This window comes from Notolepis coatsorum, assembly GCF_963971535.1.
Source record: "Notolepis coatsorum genome assembly, chromosome: 11".
NCBI classification, from domain to species: Eukaryota; Metazoa; Chordata; class Actinopteri; order Aulopiformes; family Paralepididae; genus Notolepis; species Notolepis coatsorum.
The window spans coordinates 71,982,784-72,001,014 of record NC_140175.1 but is presented as its reverse complement, the minus strand read 5'-3'; the positions used below and the strand labels follow the sequence as shown (position 1 = coordinate 72,001,014).

Genomic DNA, 18,231 nt, shown 5'->3' with positions numbered 1-18,231 from the left:
GCGTGCAGCCCTGGCTAAATAAAGTTCATATATATGGAGAGTGTAGTGTCACATAGTCCGAATGCTCTTTCAGAGGAATTTCCAACTTGATTTGACTTGATTTGAATTGACTACTTGACCTGATGTTTTAATGTTTATGGGAGGGTTAGGGGATATTTTCATAAAAGCATGGAATAAAAAGATGTAAAGTCCTTCATAATGGAAATCCCAGGAGTAAAATATAAGGCCTTCAAATGTTTACTAAGCACTTGTCTCAAGAAAATGTCTCAATTTAGATTATTCAGCGCTGCTGTACATCTAGAGAGAGATAGTTGAATTACCAGCCCAGCTAACCTGGTGCAACTGAGTGGGTCTGAACCTGAGACCATAGGAGGCTGCACTTACCAGCCAACCTGGTTGACCAATTCCTCAGTAGGTTACAGTCGTCCTTCCCCCAATAAGTGCGTCCTTGTATGTTCTTGTATCCATGTGCACACTTTACCGGCGTTAAGGCACTGAGATGCCACCCCCATTGCAATGTAAACCTGGATACAGATTCACAGGGCAGTGAGATCTCACCACTGCCACCAATGTAACCGAGTGGGACCATAGGATCCTCACTAACCAGCTGAGCTAGATGGTCAGCCCCGTCAGGAGTGCTGCTTGACTGCAACCAACTCCTCAATAGTTTACACTGGCGGCGGCTGGGTGGCGCAGCGGACATTGTGCTCGATCGTCACCAACGCAAGAGACACCGGTCTCGAATCCGGCTGTCAGCGTTGCCTCCGGCTTGGGCCGGCCGTCATACTGACTCAATTTGGCAGAGTCAGCGGGAGGGAAGTCGATGGGTGGTAATCTGGTCGTTGTAAACAGCGATTCCTACAGGTCGGTCAGGGCGCCTGCACAGCAAAGACAGGAGACGGCGGGGGCAGTGTGAGCCTCCCACACGTTACACCTCGCCAATGAGAGTCCGCGCTGGCAGGTGAAAAGAAGTGGCTGGCTGCCTCCACATGTATCGGAGGGGACATGTGATGGGCTTCTATCCTCCCTATGACCGGCCAGTGGGGGGCACATGCGAGCAACGATCAGGACAGGGGAGGGAGAATTGGCACGAGAGGAAATTGGGATAGGAGAAAAATCACAGAAAAAGGAGGAGAAAAAGTAGGTAAAAAATAAATTTGTTTACACTGGCTTTGTCCTAAAGAGTTTGTGCATTCTATTCGACTGACTACCACACAAGGTCCACAAGCTACAGTGGAGAGCAGCACATACAGGCAGCATCCATGGTTAAAGTGGAACTATTTATATATATGTTATTCTTCTGGTCTAAGACCAGAAAATTAGCAATTCTCTCCCAAAATCCAAAAAGCTAGACAGCAGCAACGACGATGTTCTCTGTGAAACTCTGGGACTGTAGTCTGCTGTAGTGACCTCTTGGAGGCACAAAATGTTGCACAATGTTCGAGTTTTATGGCTGCGTTACCGAGACGTGCACTGGTGAACACATTAGCAGACACATAAACAGACAGAAAGAAAGAAAGTAAAGGAGTTTTATAGACGTCCCTATCATCGCATGAACTGGAGGAAGCATAAAGGGACCTATAGGAGGTGCCTAGAGACTGTGGTTAAGAACCCCCCACCCCCACCCGCGGCCTGCGCCTGTCTTGATCTACAAGTAGGCTTCGCTGTCCTGGGATCGAATCCCACAAAACGCCTGTCTCCTTTGTTTCCCCTACTCTGTCTCCCTCTCAGCCATCCAACTGTCTCAGTAAAGAAAACAAGAACACACAGTGTCATAGATGAGAAGCATCGTCACATGGATTGAACTGGTCTTACACAAGGTGCCATGCCTGTGAGCTGCCACTAGGGACAGAGTGGCTAATAGTGAATGAATGTGTGACAGAATGAGTTAGTGACATTGACGGTCTATGAGGTGCATCACAAAGATCTAATAGAAATACTAGGTGGAGTGGAGTGCATTTAAAAAGGACATAGAGACATACAGTATAGAAACTGATACAGTTGGTAACAATCGAGTATTGTTCAGTAACTAGCTTGGAAAACACATAGGAGAGAAAGAGTCTGAGACTGAATGAAATTAAATGAAACAGCCACATGAAGTGGGGAGTGAATAGACTTCTGAGAGAGGGAAACAGTGAGCAGCAGCAGTGGTAGTTTTACAGATAGGCATATCATTACATGGGCAGGCTATATAAACAGACTGCGTGGTGCTGACCTGGCTTGTTCCCTTCTGTCTGTGTGGCCTGTATTCTTGATTGTTGCCTTTTTATGCCTCCGTGACGGCACAGTCGTGGCCGGAGATGTTACGTTTTTGGGTTGTCCGTCCCTCTATCCCTCCATCCCATTATCTTGTGAACATGATATCTCAGGAGCGCCTTGAGGGAATTTCTTCAAATGTGACGCAAACCTCCACTTGGACTCAAGGGTGAACTGATTAGATGTTGGTGGTCAAAGGTCAAGGTCACAAAACACATTTTTGGCCATGTTTGTCTTATCTGTATATCATTGGCACGTGAAGTAGCTCCATTTTGCTAAGGTTCCGTTTTTAGGTGGTTGGTCGTCATCCAGGCGCATATGTCGGACTGTTCAAGTGATTTAGAGAGGAAGGAGAGAAAGGAAACTATAGCTATCTATGACGGTGGGGTTCAGTGTTGTTTTCTTTTTACTTTGGCTTGATTTAAAGAGGTTGGAACCGGAGGCCCTGTTCTCTCACTGGAGTTGAGAGATGAGTTGATGTTTGCAGTCAGGAATGGGAGGATGTCTGGTGCGACGGTCTGGAGGAGTGGGGTCCAGCTGGCATGGGACAGTTCAATGTCACCAGTAATCTCTGTCTTAAATTATGGCTGTGTCTAATCTGCCTGTCGTTTATCAATGACTTGTTTGCAGCAGTGGCGGCTGCTACATTATTTCCATGGAGGGCGCTAGAGGGCGCTATACCAACATTTGCAAACATAAGTACCACGCATTGCATGTCACTGGCAGCCTTCAGCTGACCAAGCTACACACAACCAGTCAAATAAAGTACAGTCTAATTCACAACTTGAAACACAATATATAAATATAAAAGTTAGAAACAAACTCGCTCCGTCTCCAAACACAGCAGAGAGAGAGAGAGAGAGAGAGAGAGAGAGAGGAGAGAGAGAGAGAGAGAGAGAAAGAGAAGCGTTAGCTGAGTGGCTGAAAGGAGAGAGAATCACGTTAGAGAGAGAGAGAGAGAGAATCACGTTAGAGAAGAATCACTTAGAGAGAGAGAGAGAGAGAGAGAGAGAGAGAGAGAGAGAGAGAGAGAGAGAGAGAGAGAGAGAGAGAGAGAGAGAGAGAGAGAGAGAGAGAGAGAGAGAGAGAGGCGTTAGCTGAGTGGCTGAGAGAGAGAGAATCACGTTAGAGAGAGAGAGAGAGATCACGGTAGAGAGAGAGAGGAGAGAGAGAGAGAGAGAGAGAGAGAGAGAGAGAGAGAGAGAGAGAGAGAGAGAGAGAGGCGTTAGCTGAGTGGCTGAGAGAGAGAGAATCACGTTAGAGAGAGAGAGAGAGAATCACGTTAGAGAGAGAGAGAGAGAGAGAGAGAGAGAGAGAGAGAGAGAGAGAGAGAGAGAGAGAGAGAGAGAGAGAGAGAGAGCAAATCTACCTTGTTGTTAAATTGACAGCAGGCAGAAGGGCTTGATAAAGTATATCCACTCCGTCCATTGTCCAGACTGTGTTGTTGATTGATTGATTGATTGAAAACTTTATTAACAGATTGCAGAATGGGTACAATACAGTACAGCTCAATACACACAATTGTTAAGGGGATGCAGACCAGAGAAAGACTTTCGTCTTGTTTACATCAGGGTCCCCCATTTTCAATTCATCAGGACATATATGACATACATGACATACAGATAGTCAGTACTGCTACATCTATACATTTATGACATACCAGATTTGCAAATACAGTACTGTTTGTGATACAGAAGGAGTCAGGAAAAGGGTATATACATTTGACGTAGAAACTGTACATGGAGGAGGTTGGGGTGGGGGGGTTGGGTACACTGGGATATTGACAACCATACTGGGTAATCTACATTGGAGGTGGTTGGGGGGGGGGGGGGGGGCACACTGTATATACAAGCAAAACTGTACATTGAGGGGGGGGGGGGGGAGACACTGTACAAACAAACAAAATTGTACATTGGACTATGACATACTAGGTAAATGACTGTACATTGGAGGGGGTTGGGTTAGGATATTACAGGGGCCAGTGTTGAATTGCAGTCTCCCGTAGGTGTCCCTTGAGAGAGGTTTTGAAAGTGGGTAGTGATCCACATTCCTTTACAGCTTTGGGTAGGGCGTTCCACATTGATGTGGCATAATTGCGAAACGTGTTTAGTCCCTTATTTGAGCCGAATCTGGGTTTAACATGATTTGTGGAGCTCCCTCTGGTGTTGTGATCGTGGTATTCACTGACCTTTGGAAGTATTTTGACATGTACATGGGTACCTTGGTCGTGTAGTGTATCTTGTAGACCAGGCCCATTGCAAGTTGCTGTACTCTGTCGTCTACTCTAAGCCATCCTAGGTTGTCAAAGTGGGCAGGGGTGAGGTGGCTAGGAGTAAGGTCAAGCAGTAGTCTGACCAGTTTGTTTTGAGATGTTTGTAATTTTGTTTTTAGCGCCTTTGAGGTGCTTTGGTACCATGAGGTGCAAGCATAGTCGTAGTACCCCTGAATGAGTGCTCCTGCCAGAGTCTTCAGGGTATTCTTGTTTACCAGAGAGGAGATCCGGTACAAGAATCGAGTTCGTTGGTTGACTTTTTTTATTACATTGGATGCCATTTTGTCACAGGAGAGATTAGCCTCTAGGATGGAACCCAGGTAGGTAATTTCATCTTTCCTTGTGACAATATTGTCACCCACTGTAACTGAGAAGCCGTCGGTCTTGCTGAGTTTGTTATTTGAACCGAAGAGAATGGACTCTGTTTTGCCCATGTGTAATGATAGTTTGTTATCAGCGAGCCATATGCAGATTCTGCCTAGTTCCGAGCTGAGGGTTTTTTCAACCTGTAACTTTGATGTCCATTGTCCGATTGTCCCTCCACACTGTATCCATATATAGCTTCTTGTTAGCCAACAAGTACTGTGTGAGCTAACAACAACACAACAGCAACAGCATAAACTCACTTTGTTTAATTGAAACGTGGTGGGCTTGATAAAGTGTATAATCCGCTGTTGATGATGTATATCCAGACCACTGTCCAGACTGCATCCGCCATATAGCTTGTTAGCCAAGTGTTAGCTCAGCTGTTAGCACCACACAACAAGACAGTACTTGATTTCTTTGTCCATTTCCGCGTCGAACAGACTGCAAACTACCTGGCGTTCTATCGCCATGCTCTAAGACAAACTCTAACCTTAACCAACTTTGAAAGAGTGCCTAAGCTTAACCGTCGAAAGAACTTGCAGTCACGCTCTAAGACAAATAGCTGCATCTGATCTCACAACAACACAACTATCTTTACCAAGCTAGAAAACCTAAAATTGGAACATAGAAAAGTGGCGTCGGCCAATCAGAGAGCGTCTCCGCGAAATGCTGCTACGGAAAAAAATACTGGCGTCGGCCAATCAGAGAGCGTCTCCGCGAAATGCGGCTAAGGAAATTCTTGACGCTGCTGCCTAGACCGCTTCAAATCGCGCCCGGTTTCCAACATAATAGTCATATTTCAACGCACAACGCGTTACGCACTGATTGGCTGCGATGGATACAGCGATCAAACAGTGACGTGCACTCAGAGCGCTATTGCGTCTAGCCCGGGCCGAGAAATACGGCTAGAGGAGAAATGCGGCAGGAGAAATGAGCAGGATTGAGTCACTTCCTGTTCAGGAAAACAAGTATTTTTTATTTTATATATTAACGTTATATTGTGCATTGGAAACACAAACATACTTAAAATGAGTAAATATTATTCATTTTAAACATGTTTATATTATTTATAGGGCTATAAAACAAAAAACAAAAAAGTTTCTTTTTCTTCTTCTCTGATTTAACAGGTGGGGCGGCGCCCTAGCGCCCCCGGTGGCGAGCCGCCACTGGTTTGCAGTCAACATTGTCGAAACGGATTGTTTTTTAATCGGTTCATTTTCGTTTTATAGCATTTTGAAAAGCCCTCGTTTTTCAGGAAAATATATAGATTCCGTGATAAAAGGCATTTACTGGAATATTCTAGCATACACAAAAACGTTGTAATTTTTCGGCCTATTTATGAATAGTTTTCAAATAAATGCTAGATTATCGATAGTATATGTGTACTTATGCACGCTATAGAGGCATGCTGAAAAATCGATTCTCTCATTTCCTCATCAGTGATCACAGCCACACACACACACACACGCATAGGGCAAACGCTGATATCTCTGTGAAAACAGCTCTGATTATCCTAAGACTGGTCAAATAAATTCCTTACCTGAGATCAGATGTTATCCAAAAAGATTATTCCAATTCCTGATCGCCATTCCAAATATCGATCACGCTTATTGATTACAGTGTTGGGTCCTGTAAATACATAATCCACGCGTTTTCCGGGCCGACAAGCACAATCGATCCTTCAGTTTGCTTGACGGAAAAGTAAAATGAGCAAACTGGCCACCCCCCCTGAATCAGTGTAAAGTAATGGGGTGCAGTACCACAGGGAGAGACGATAGGGGGCGGTATCTTCCCAATTGAGCTCAGAGAGACTCTGCAGCACTAACCTGAGGCTCGATTGATGAAATATGAATTCAAATCGCCAATAAAAATAAACTACAAACGAACGCTATATAGCGTCGGGGGCACTCAAAGGTCGGCATGAACTAACGACAAAATGCGTCTGTGGCACTCAATGTGTTAAGGGCACTATACTGCCTGGTAGTTTGACAGAAAAAAAAGTCTCTCTGGACTTGTCGTTGACAGAGAGAATTACTGTTCTGGCCATGACATGCACATAGTCTGTAGGCTCCATTGGAGCACATACTGTACACAGTGCCAATGCCACCCTGGCTATAGCTAACCAGAATTCCAACAAAGATATATAATCATGGCACAAAATAAGTCCAACAAAGACAGCTTGCCAGTTTAAAAGTTTTGAGTAACGTTACTTAAAGGAACACGCCAACATTGTGGGAAATGTGCTTACCATCTTCTTCAGAGTCAGACAAGAAGATATATAAAAATGTCCTCTCTGTGCGTTCAGTAGAACGCTATCCAGCTGCAAGCTAGCCTAGCTTAGCACAAATTAATTGAAGCAGATACGGACCTGCTAGCCGTTGGACAAAAACACCTGTCCCAGAGTTTTAAGCTAGACTACTGGTCCGTATCCACTTCCATTAATTTGTGCTAAGCTAGGCTAGCTTGTGGCCAGATAGCTTTCTACTGAATGTGCAGGGAGGAAATTGGTATCTATCTTCTTGTAAACACATTTCCCATAATATTGAAATGTTCCTTTAAAGCCTCCATCAATAGGCTTTTTTTGTGCATTAGAGGGATAGTATTAAAGTATGGGTGACAAGCGGTTTTAAGTGTATTGTGGTTCATTGGCCATTTGAGTTGGGTTTGTGTCAGTTAATGCGTGCGTGCGTGCGTGCGTGCGTGCGTGCGTGTGTGTGTGTGACAGACAGACAGACAGACAGACAGACAGACAGACAGACAGACAGACAGACAGACAGACAGACAGACAGACAGACAGACAGACAGACAGACAGACAGACAGACAGACAGACAGACAGACAGAGCATTCATCTTGAGGAACATTCAGCTGTCAGTTCAAAGTCAAAGTCTTTATTTGTCACAAATGGCAGTGACATGTTTCTTCTGCTAGCAGAGAGAGAGATGCACAATGACAACAAAGAAGGGGTAGATCACTGAGGATATTTTAAGTCCTGGGATGATGGGAGAGATGCCTCTAAAGTTTCTACTCTAGTCTGTGTGACTCAGCACATACAGACAGGCCTCCTCCTGGTTAAAAACACTCTATGTACATTATAGTGCAACACATCCTTATCCTATCATTCTAACTGTCTCATCCGTATATCATTGGCCATTGTTGATGTCCCAGTGCTTAACTAACATGCTGTACAGCAAACAATTACCACCAACCATAGTTGTGTGGCATTAAAGTATCTTGTATCTCTTGTATCTTGTATTCTACCTGTCTCATCCTTATATCATTCTACCTGTCTCATCCTTATCATATCATTCTAACTGTCTCATCCTTATATCATTCTAACTGTCTCATCCTTATCATATCATTCTAACGGTCTCATCCTTATATCATTCTAACTGTCTCATCCTTATCATATCATTCTAACTGTCTCATTCTTATCATATCATTCTAACTGTCTCATCCTTATATCATTCTAACTGTCTCATCCTTATATCATTCTAACTGTCTCATCCTTATCATATCATTCTAACTGTCTCATCCTTATATCATTCTAACTGTCTCATCCTTATCATATCATTCTAACTGTCTCATTCTTATCCTATCATTCTAACTGTCTCATCCTTATCCTATCATTCTAACTGTCTCATCCTTATCCTATCATTCTAACTGTCTCATTCTTATCCTATCATTCTAACTGTCTCATCCTTATATCATTCTAACTGTCTCATCCTTATTATAGCATTCTAACGGTCTCATCCTCATCATATAATTCTGTCATATCATATCAACAGTCCCATCCTTATCATATAATTAAGATAAATGTTTTGCAGTTTGAGAAAAGAGGCATCTCTCTCATCTGGTTTCTGTCTATTTATCTTCTCTCTCTTCTTTTCTTTTTATTTCATCTCTATCACTCATGTTATCTCTTGCTCTCTCCATCTCTGTCCTCCTCCATCTATTTCTCTCTCTTTCTCTCTATATCTATATCTATATCTATCTCTCTCTCTCTCTCTCTCTCTCTCTCTCTCTCGCTATAATCTATATATATATACAGATATATATCTCAAACACACACATTGTACTACCAGATGTCTCCTCTCTCTCTCTCATATGATGTGGAAAGCAGCCACTGCCAACCCTCGGCGTCGTCATAGTAACACGGCGTGCGGTTGGTTGACAGGGTGGGGCGATGACATCACAACAAGCCTTGCTCGCAATTGCCACGGAGATAATGACTCTGCCAGACAGGAAGTAAGGAGAGGGTGAACAGGAAGTAGAGGAGAGGAAGGGACAGTGTGAGGTCATCACCCCAGCACACACACGCACAGACACACGTACGTGCATGTGCACATGCACACTGTTCTACTGTGGAAAAACAGCTTTGATCAAAGGAACTCCAGCTGATAATTTGTTGTACAGCTGGACTCGTTACTTAGCCTGTAGCATTTCTCTGTCATCCTGTACAGAAGAGGGTTACACTTGTAGTGTAGACAAAGGATATACAGGGTATATTATAGTGACATAGGGCAATTGGTTTATGTTTGACTGTGGTGTCGAAGTACTGTATGCCGAGTACCGACCACTATTGCACCACTAAAGTACACTGAATCTACAATGATTATCTGTGTCGGTCTCTGTGAGGCCATTTTGCCTTGTGTGCGCTTCATAAAATGAGGGAGGGATGGTAGAGTAGACAGAGAGGGAGAGAGAGAGGACAGACCCTCAGTAATTACATATCCTACAGCATTGGCCCTAATGCCTGGGTCTTTATTCATGCTGCCAAAAAATATCTCATGTAACCCTCTGGACCGAAACCATAATGTATGTTATTTGTTTGCATTTGTGTTGCCCCCTGTTGGTTGATAGAGCCTTAGTTCTGTTCTGTATGTACGTACCAGTATTTATGATTGGGGAAATTGGCATGGAATCATTTTGTCCAGTTGGGATAAGATCATGGAGTCATTTTGTCCAGTTAGGATAAGATCATGGAGTCATTTTGTCCAGTTGGGATAAGATTATGTAGTCATTTTGTCCAGTTGGGATAAGATTATGTAGTCATTTTGTCCAGTTGGGATAAGATCATGGAGTCATTTTGTCCAATTTGGATAAGATCATGGAGTCATTTTGTCCAGTTGGGATAAGATCATGGAGTAATTTTGTCCAGTTGGGATAAGATCATGGAGTCATTTTGTCCAGTTGGGATAAGATCATGGAGTAATTTGTCCAGTTGGGATAAGATCATGGAGTCATTTTGTCCAGTTGGGATAAGATTATGTAGTCATTTTGTCCAGTTGGGATAAGATCATGGAGTAATTTTGTCCAGGTGGGATAAGATCATGGAGTCATTTTGTCCAGTTGGGATAAGATCATGGAGTCATTTTGTCCAGTTGGGATAAGATCATGGAGTAATTTTGTCCAGTTGGGATAAGATTATGTAGTCATTTTGTCCAGTTGGGATAAGATCATGGAGTCATTTTGTCCAGTTGGGATAAGATCATGGAGTCATTTTGTCCAGTTGGGATAAGATCATGGAGTAATTTTGTCCAGTTGGGATAAGATCATGGAGTAATTTTGTCCAGTTGGGATAAGATTATGTAGTCATTTTGTCCAGTTGGTATAAGATCATGGAGTCGTTTTGTCCAGTTGGGATAAGATCATGGAGTCATTTTGTCCAGTTGGGATAAGATTATGTAGTCATTTTGTCCAGTTGGGATAAGATTATGTAGTCATTTTGTCCAATTTGGATAAGATCATGGAGTCATTTTGTCCAGTTGGGATAAGATCATGGAGTAATTTTGTCCAGTTGGGATAAGATCATGGAGTCATTTTGTCCAGTTGGGATAAGATCATGGAGTAATTTGTCCAGTTGGGATAAGATCATGGAGTCATTTTGTCCAGTTGGGATAAGATTATGTAGTCATTTTGTCCAGTTGGGATAAGATCATGGAGTAATTTTGTCCAGGTGGGATAAGATCATGGAGTCATTTTGTCCAGTTGGGATAAGATCATGGAGTAATTTTGTCCAGTTGGGATAAGATCATGGAGTAATTTTGTCCAGTTGGGATAAGATTATGTAGTCATTTTGTCCAGTTGGGATAAGATCATGGAGTCATTTTGTCCAGTTGGGATAAGATCATGGAGTCATTTTGTCCAGTTGGGATAAGATCATGGAGTAATTTTGTCCAGTTGGGATAAGATCATGGAGTAATTTTGTCCAGTTGGGATAAGATTATGTAGTCATTTTGTCCAGTTGGTATAAGATCATGGAGTCGTTTTGTCCAGTTGGGATAAGATCATGGAGTCATTTTGTCCAGTTGGTATAAGATCATGGAGTCATTTTGTCCAGTTGGGATAAGATCATGGAGTAATTTTGTCCAGTTGGGATAAGATCATGGAGTAATTTTGTCCAGTTGGGATAAGATCATGGAGTAATTTTGTCCAGTTGGGATAAGATTATGTAGTCATTTTGTCCAGTTGGGATAAGATCATGGAGTCATTTTGTCCAGTTGGGATAAGATCATGGAGTCATTTTGTCCTACACTATGCTCCCTGAGTATTCAGAGTGTTTGCCTCATAGCTCCTTCTGGAATGGTTGCAAAGATTTCAAAGTGAACGAAAAATACATCTTGTGGGAGACAGACACCTGTGGTTTTTGGTGCTATTCTGAGATTGACCACTAGAGAGAGCCAGAGATGGTGTCTCTCTCTAACCCTGTGCCAGAGATGGTGTCTCTCTCTAACACCACTCGTCAGAGAGCACAGCCAGACGTCTCAACAGATAGGATGGAATGAAGAAGAGTTACCATGCAGGAAGGCAAATAGAATAGAATAGAATAATAGTATTGAATAATATTTTAATTGGATTTGTGTGAATTGAATGTGTCACTCCTCAATACACAGACCACTCAGTGCAAAGTGTGTTAGTACTGCAGATAAATAGCGAGATGTTTCAAATGCAAGTCCAGATGTAGAGAAACAATCTGGATTGATTTATTTAAATGACGTGCTGAATATTTCTATGTGGACTAGGGGTTTCATTGATTGATTGATTGATTGGTTTTTATTGTGGAGTAAAAGACAACATCCAAGGGATAAAAACATGAGAAAGTGCAAGCACGTATTTCCATCATGGTCCCTGATTTTGGACATGGACAGACATCATAAAACATAGAGCATCATAATAAAACATAGAGCATCATAATAAAACATAGAGCATCATAATAAAACATAGATCATCATAATAAAAACATAGAGCATCATAATAAAACATATAGAAACCCCATAAAACATTAACCTCTATTTCACTTCTACATATACTATCAAGAGACTAACAGATACGCCCTACCCTTTCCTTCCTAGACGTGGCTACTCTACAATTCACTGGTAAGCCATTTCTTTGTGGCACGTCTAAAGCTTCCCCCCTCTTCAATGTTTTTCAGGGCAACTGGAAGCTTGTTCTACTCCAATGCCGCAGAATATAAAAAAGTATTCGTGGCCATTAGTGAGTTGAATTTTGGAAGAATAAAATCAGTACTGCTAGTTCTAGTGGAATATGAATGATTGTCACGGAAGCGATTGAAGTAATTGGATAGATATTTCAGACCCGTATTTTGAACTATCTTGTGTGTAAGACCTAATTTGATGTGAATTACCCTTTTATTGACGGAAGCCAGTTTAGTTGCCTAAGAAAGTTGGCCCTATAGTGAGTGCGTGGAGGTAGCTTAAGGACCACTCTCATTAATTTATTTTGAGCTGTCTGGAGTTTGTGTTGTGCTAGTTACTGAAAAATAGTAACTAGTTACCATTACTAGTTACTTCATTTCAAAGGTAACTCCGTTAGTAACGCAGTTACTTACACCAAAAAGTTATGTGAAAAGTACACTGTGAAAAGTAACTTTTTATTTACAAAAAAAAAAAAGTACACACTACAGTGGTGGGTGGGCATGTTGTTTGTCTCCCTCACTCAAATGCTGAAATCCACACAGGAATCCACATTTGGACAACCATCTGAAAAATAAATAAAAGTACTATTGTTGTCAGCTGGGAGGTGGAATCGGAAGAATACTAACTTTTTAGGGAATGATGTGGTTTGTAATTACCATAACTACTGGTAAGCCAGTGCAATATACTGCAAAATGTAGTTAAACTAGTAATTGACTCTTCCCCAATAGTGGGCAGGACAACATTCCCTCCCTGGCTATGACCCTCACAGCGCATCACTAGAGAGATCTACACAAGGAAGACCAGAGTCCCTTGTTCAACAACAATCGGCAGGTGGGGGACCGCAGAGGGTTGTGGGTAAAAGTCAGGGCAAAATAAAGCCCATACATTATAGGAGAGTTAGTAAATCATGGGGTTCTTGGAGTCATGTTCCGCACTAACGTATCAGTGGAGCTGCTCCAGACGTCATACTGGATGACATCACATGTTTTATTCTTACTTCTCTGGTTTCTGGCTTTGGGAGAGAGAGTAGCTCATGTTCACACATATTGATTGAACTGTCTTAGGCCATGGAAATAACATATTAACATTTTGTTTCTTTGTTGTTGTTGTGGCGTTCCCCTTTAATTAATGTGGATACTAGACAATACCCACTGATAAAATCCAGATTACACACATCAGGCCTTGAAAATGGACCGTGGTCTATAAATAGTAATGCGTGCCGATTGTCAAGACAATAGAGTGGTCGTTTTTGAATGAATATCCACTTGAATTGATTGAATTGGAGTGACCATGAATGACTTCAACCCTGAGGTTTATCATAATCCAGACAATGATGGAAATCTAGAGCCATGAATTCAATGAGAACTTTCTCAAGGAAAAACTAAATATGGAGTGTCTATCTGCACCTGGGTGAAAATCGTCACACAGCAGCTATTTAGCTATTTACACCCACTCTCCTATGCAGAGAGATGGACAACGTTTCGGAGGCTGTGATGCACAGGCGTAGAGACAGCTCTTCATAGGCTGCTGCAATCATGGTCTCATCAGAAAACTTATATAAAAGTACTAATCGACAACAGGAAAAAGGTACATAATGTATGTTATAGGGCTGTCCGTTTATGGCGTTAATTAGATTAATCAATTACACAGCAAATTATCGCGTTATGAAAATGAACTCAATGAATGAATGAATGAAAATTAATTTAAAAAGCTATTTTAGTTTTTTTAATCTCATTCATTCCATAAGAACGTAGAATAAACATTTACAATTCTTTTTTTAAATGGTCCATTTGCATGTTCTTGGTATCTGATTCTAGGGACATCTATGGATCTCAGGGAATGTATTCCCAGTGTCAGAAATACTGTGTCTGTTACTAGGCTTGAGTAAATTGTAATGAACCAAATGAGAATATCAATTCAATTCTTTTTTATTTTATTTTTTTTACTGTGAATAACACCATGCTAAAATTTACCAGACCTGAAAAATCTAAGCAAATGAATAAAGGGAAGATGAATAAACAGAAGGTTTTGTAGATACAGTACTGAATTCTGCCATCCGGACACATGCAATTTGAAATATGATTATAGAATATAAAATATCAGGCGGCTGGGTGGCGCAGCGGACAAATGGCGGGGGTAGTGTGAGCCTCCCACACGTTACACCTCACCAATGAGAGTCCGCGCTGGCAGGTGAAAAGATGTGACAGGCTGCCTCCTCGTGTATCGGAGGGGACACGTGATGCAAGGCTTCTATCCTCCCTACAACCGGCCAGTGGGGGGCATATGCGAGCAACGTTCAAGACAGGGGAGGGAAGAATTGGCACAGTGGAATTGGGATGGGAGAAAAAAGAGAAAAAAGAGGAGAAAAAGTGGATAAAAAAAATATATAAAATATCAGGCCTAAAATGGTTATGCGATTAATTAGATTAATTAATTACAAATCCTGTAATTAATTAGAAAAATTGTATGTTATGTTATAGCCATAAGTATTACACTCTACTTACATGTTGTATAAGTAATATATTGACTCCCACAAATGGGAGTCGAACCAACCATCATTGTGGTCACAGGTGAGTGCTCCCTGTGTGAGCTGTGGCTCATACGGTATCAAATAGCATTGTTCGCTACGAACACCTGGGTGCTAATAACATCTGCCAAATGCTATTCTATAGTACTTCTTTATTTAACATTTTTACTGAATTTTTCTCAATGAACTAACGTTAACGTTATTAATCCTGCGGCCACACTTTATTTAAAAACAGCCAATCAAATCCCCATCAATGGAAAATGAACCCGCCCATCCATACCCATGCTGATTGGTCCTTGTGCAAGACTAGAAAGCGGGGATCTTTGATTAAACACCTGCTATCAGAAGAATAGACAGTCAGAAAAAAAGTTTTAACTTTAACTTTTTAGTACTTAAGTACATTTAAAAGTAGAAACTTTTTCACTTTTACTCAAGTGTGTTTTTAGCCAGATACTCTGACTTTTACTTGAGTAAGATTTTGAGATGGTACCCATACTTTCACTTAAGTATAATTTCTGGGTACTTTTTACACCCCTGATTGCAGGGAATGGTGAACCGGTGATGCGTTGGCCGGTTTTCACCGTGTTTAAACACCTATCAATGGGCACACTCACTGATTAGAGTATAAAATCGCTAATCGTTGGAAACTCATTAAAATTATTAAACATCAATGGTCTAAAAGGTCAGAGAAGCGGGCTTTGATGTAGACACAAGGGGGTGGGGTCTGTCTCTCTATGGATATCGTGGGAAGGTCTTGTCCATGGCATTGTTGAACCTGATGGAATCTTAATCACCCAAACACACGTGATATGATACACATGTGTGTGTACACACAGTACACACAACACACACACACACACACACACACACACACACACACACATTCCACGTATCCCGGAGGTCTGCATTCTGGGGTATTGTGAGTCCTGGCAGCCAATGAGGAAGCAATGCTGGTCCTCCTCCCTGACCATTTCCTCCTATTGTTATCACATCCAACCTTTAAGTGGGTGTGTAGGTGTGTGCGTGTGTGTGTGTGTGTGTGTGTGTGTGTGTGTGTGTGTGTGTGTGTGTGTGTGTGTGTGTGTGCGTGTATGTATGTGTGTGTATCTATGTGTGTGTGTGTGTGTGTGTGTGTGTGTGTGTGTATGTACTGCATGTGTGTGTGTGTGTGTGTGTGTGTGTGTGTGTGTGTGTGTGTGTGTGTGTGTGTGTGTGTGTGTGTGTGTGTGTGTGCTCATTCAGATCAGATCAGACAATGTGGGGGAAAAACACAAGTTTCCCTTCTTCTTCTGAATGGGGAGGCTTGCGTCGGGGTCCGACAGTTGTTACTACATTCATAATCAATCGCAGCGGAAGATGCAGGATTGGGCGGAGGGGCGGGGGTTAAAAAGCTCACAGCCCATCCACACCAACGCACCACTCGCCATCACAGTCGCCCGGGGGCACATTTTAGCATCATCTCTCATTGAAAAGTAATGATCTCTGGTGTGCCGTCTAGCATCTACATGTAGACCAGGCATAAATCACACTGGCTCCCAACCGACTGTACATTCATACAGCATTGGGACATTTTGAGACGGTAGCAAATGCACGCAAAGTCAATGGAAGGAGGTGACCAGAGCGAGAGAAGCTCCAAAGAGCCATTTGTCTGCCGTGATAAAGAAAATGTACTGTCCTCCTGTAGACATACTCTTCACAATGAATATGAAATGCGGTAGACTGCTATGAATGCTCTGACTGAGTGTATCCCACAAAATATCCATTTAAGTCATGTGTGGAAATGGTCCAGATTTAGTGAGAACGTCAACAGTGCACCAGGATATCACTGGTGAGGTCAATGGACCTCATTCTCGAACGGACTTACGAGAAATTTACAAACCCTTTTCAGAAATTTGTTCATAGCTACGAACAGGATTTACGAACTCGAAAAGGCAGTCGTAACTTGTACAGACTGGTGTGCGCCCGAGTTTTTAACGGCTTCATTTGGGAGAAATCCTTGGGGATTGTGTTCACTTCGATTCTACAGACATCCTCGGAATAATTATAATAATAATAAATATGACAATATTTGTATCATTAATAACAATTACGTTTTCGAACCATGTCCGAAAATAAATAAATAAATAAGAACTAAACCCAATCGCGCGGATGTAGCTATAGTGGAATAGACTATTAATATTCCATACACCGTCTTGTTCTCTATGATATTATTTATTGTTGGTTTTATTTATTTCTAACATTGCTTAGTGTGCACATCTAAGAGCCAGTGGAGAAACGGCTTGGTGAGGCAGATGCGCCCATGCAGCGTGCACACACACACACACACACACACACACACACACACACACACACACACACCACACACACACACACACACACACACACACACATACTGTATACATGCGTAATGAATCATTCCAGAAACAGTAGGCTTCTATTATTCTAATGACTTGTTTTATTAGGAAATCGCGGATATGCACTGCCCTATAGTAGTAAGTCATACTGTGTAGAACATGACATGTATGACATCTTATTTAGTAGTGTCAATACGGAACGACTCTCAAGTGGCTCTCAAGGCCACTTCCTGCTCCGTCTGCAGTCATGAACCAGGGTGGCAGCGCATATCCGCCATATGTGTGTGTGTGTGTGTGTGAGCTGGTGCAGCTCCGTATTTATCTGCTTCAGGATGCTGCATTGTTAATAAACTATAGATTTACATGGAATTCGTTAAACTTATCCTTTGTGTCTGTTCTCAGTAAACATGAAGATGTTTCTCCACTGGCTCTTACGATATGTGCACTAAGCAGTGTAAGAAATCATTTACAAAGAGTTACGAAGATACTTACGAACATGTTCTACAATGAGGTCCATGTCTTTAACACCCATTTCACTTCATGGTTCAATGTACAGCGAGACTAATTATTTTCACCCAAAGGCACGTGATATGAACATGAACATATGAACATATTGGGGCAACCCTAGTTAGGACCAAGAGTTATCAAGGTGATCCAGCAGGGAGGTGGGTACTGAGTGGGGGGGTTTAGCTGTCAATCACTCATGGTCCACTAAGCTTGGGGCTCCTTGTGGACTTGACCAAGGTGCCCTGAGATTGGTGGTCCCATGGGTGAGCGGCAGGGCCTAAGGAGATGAGGGAATGTTACACCTGAGGGCATGCTCTCTTGGTGTCTGACAGTGAAAGGGATAACATGTAGCTTAGCATAGCTAAACAATACAGTGATGCTTTATTGGCATGGGCTATGGCCAAACAATAGCCTTTTTGGAATCCTAAATAAAGCTGCACTACTCTCCTGTGAATACCGTGTGGACAATCTACTCTCTAATAGTGAGGTCGCTACAATACAGTAACACTTGC

General features: G+C 42.2%; 1 protein-coding gene across 1 annotated transcript in view; it reads left to right on the top strand.

Annotated features, from left to right (window-relative positions):
- Positions 1-18,231, top strand: part of palm2akap2 (PALM2 and AKAP2 fusion) — a 177,212-nt gene that overhangs the window by 48,069 nt on the left and 110,912 nt on the right. The gene's annotated exons all lie outside the window — the stretch shown is intronic.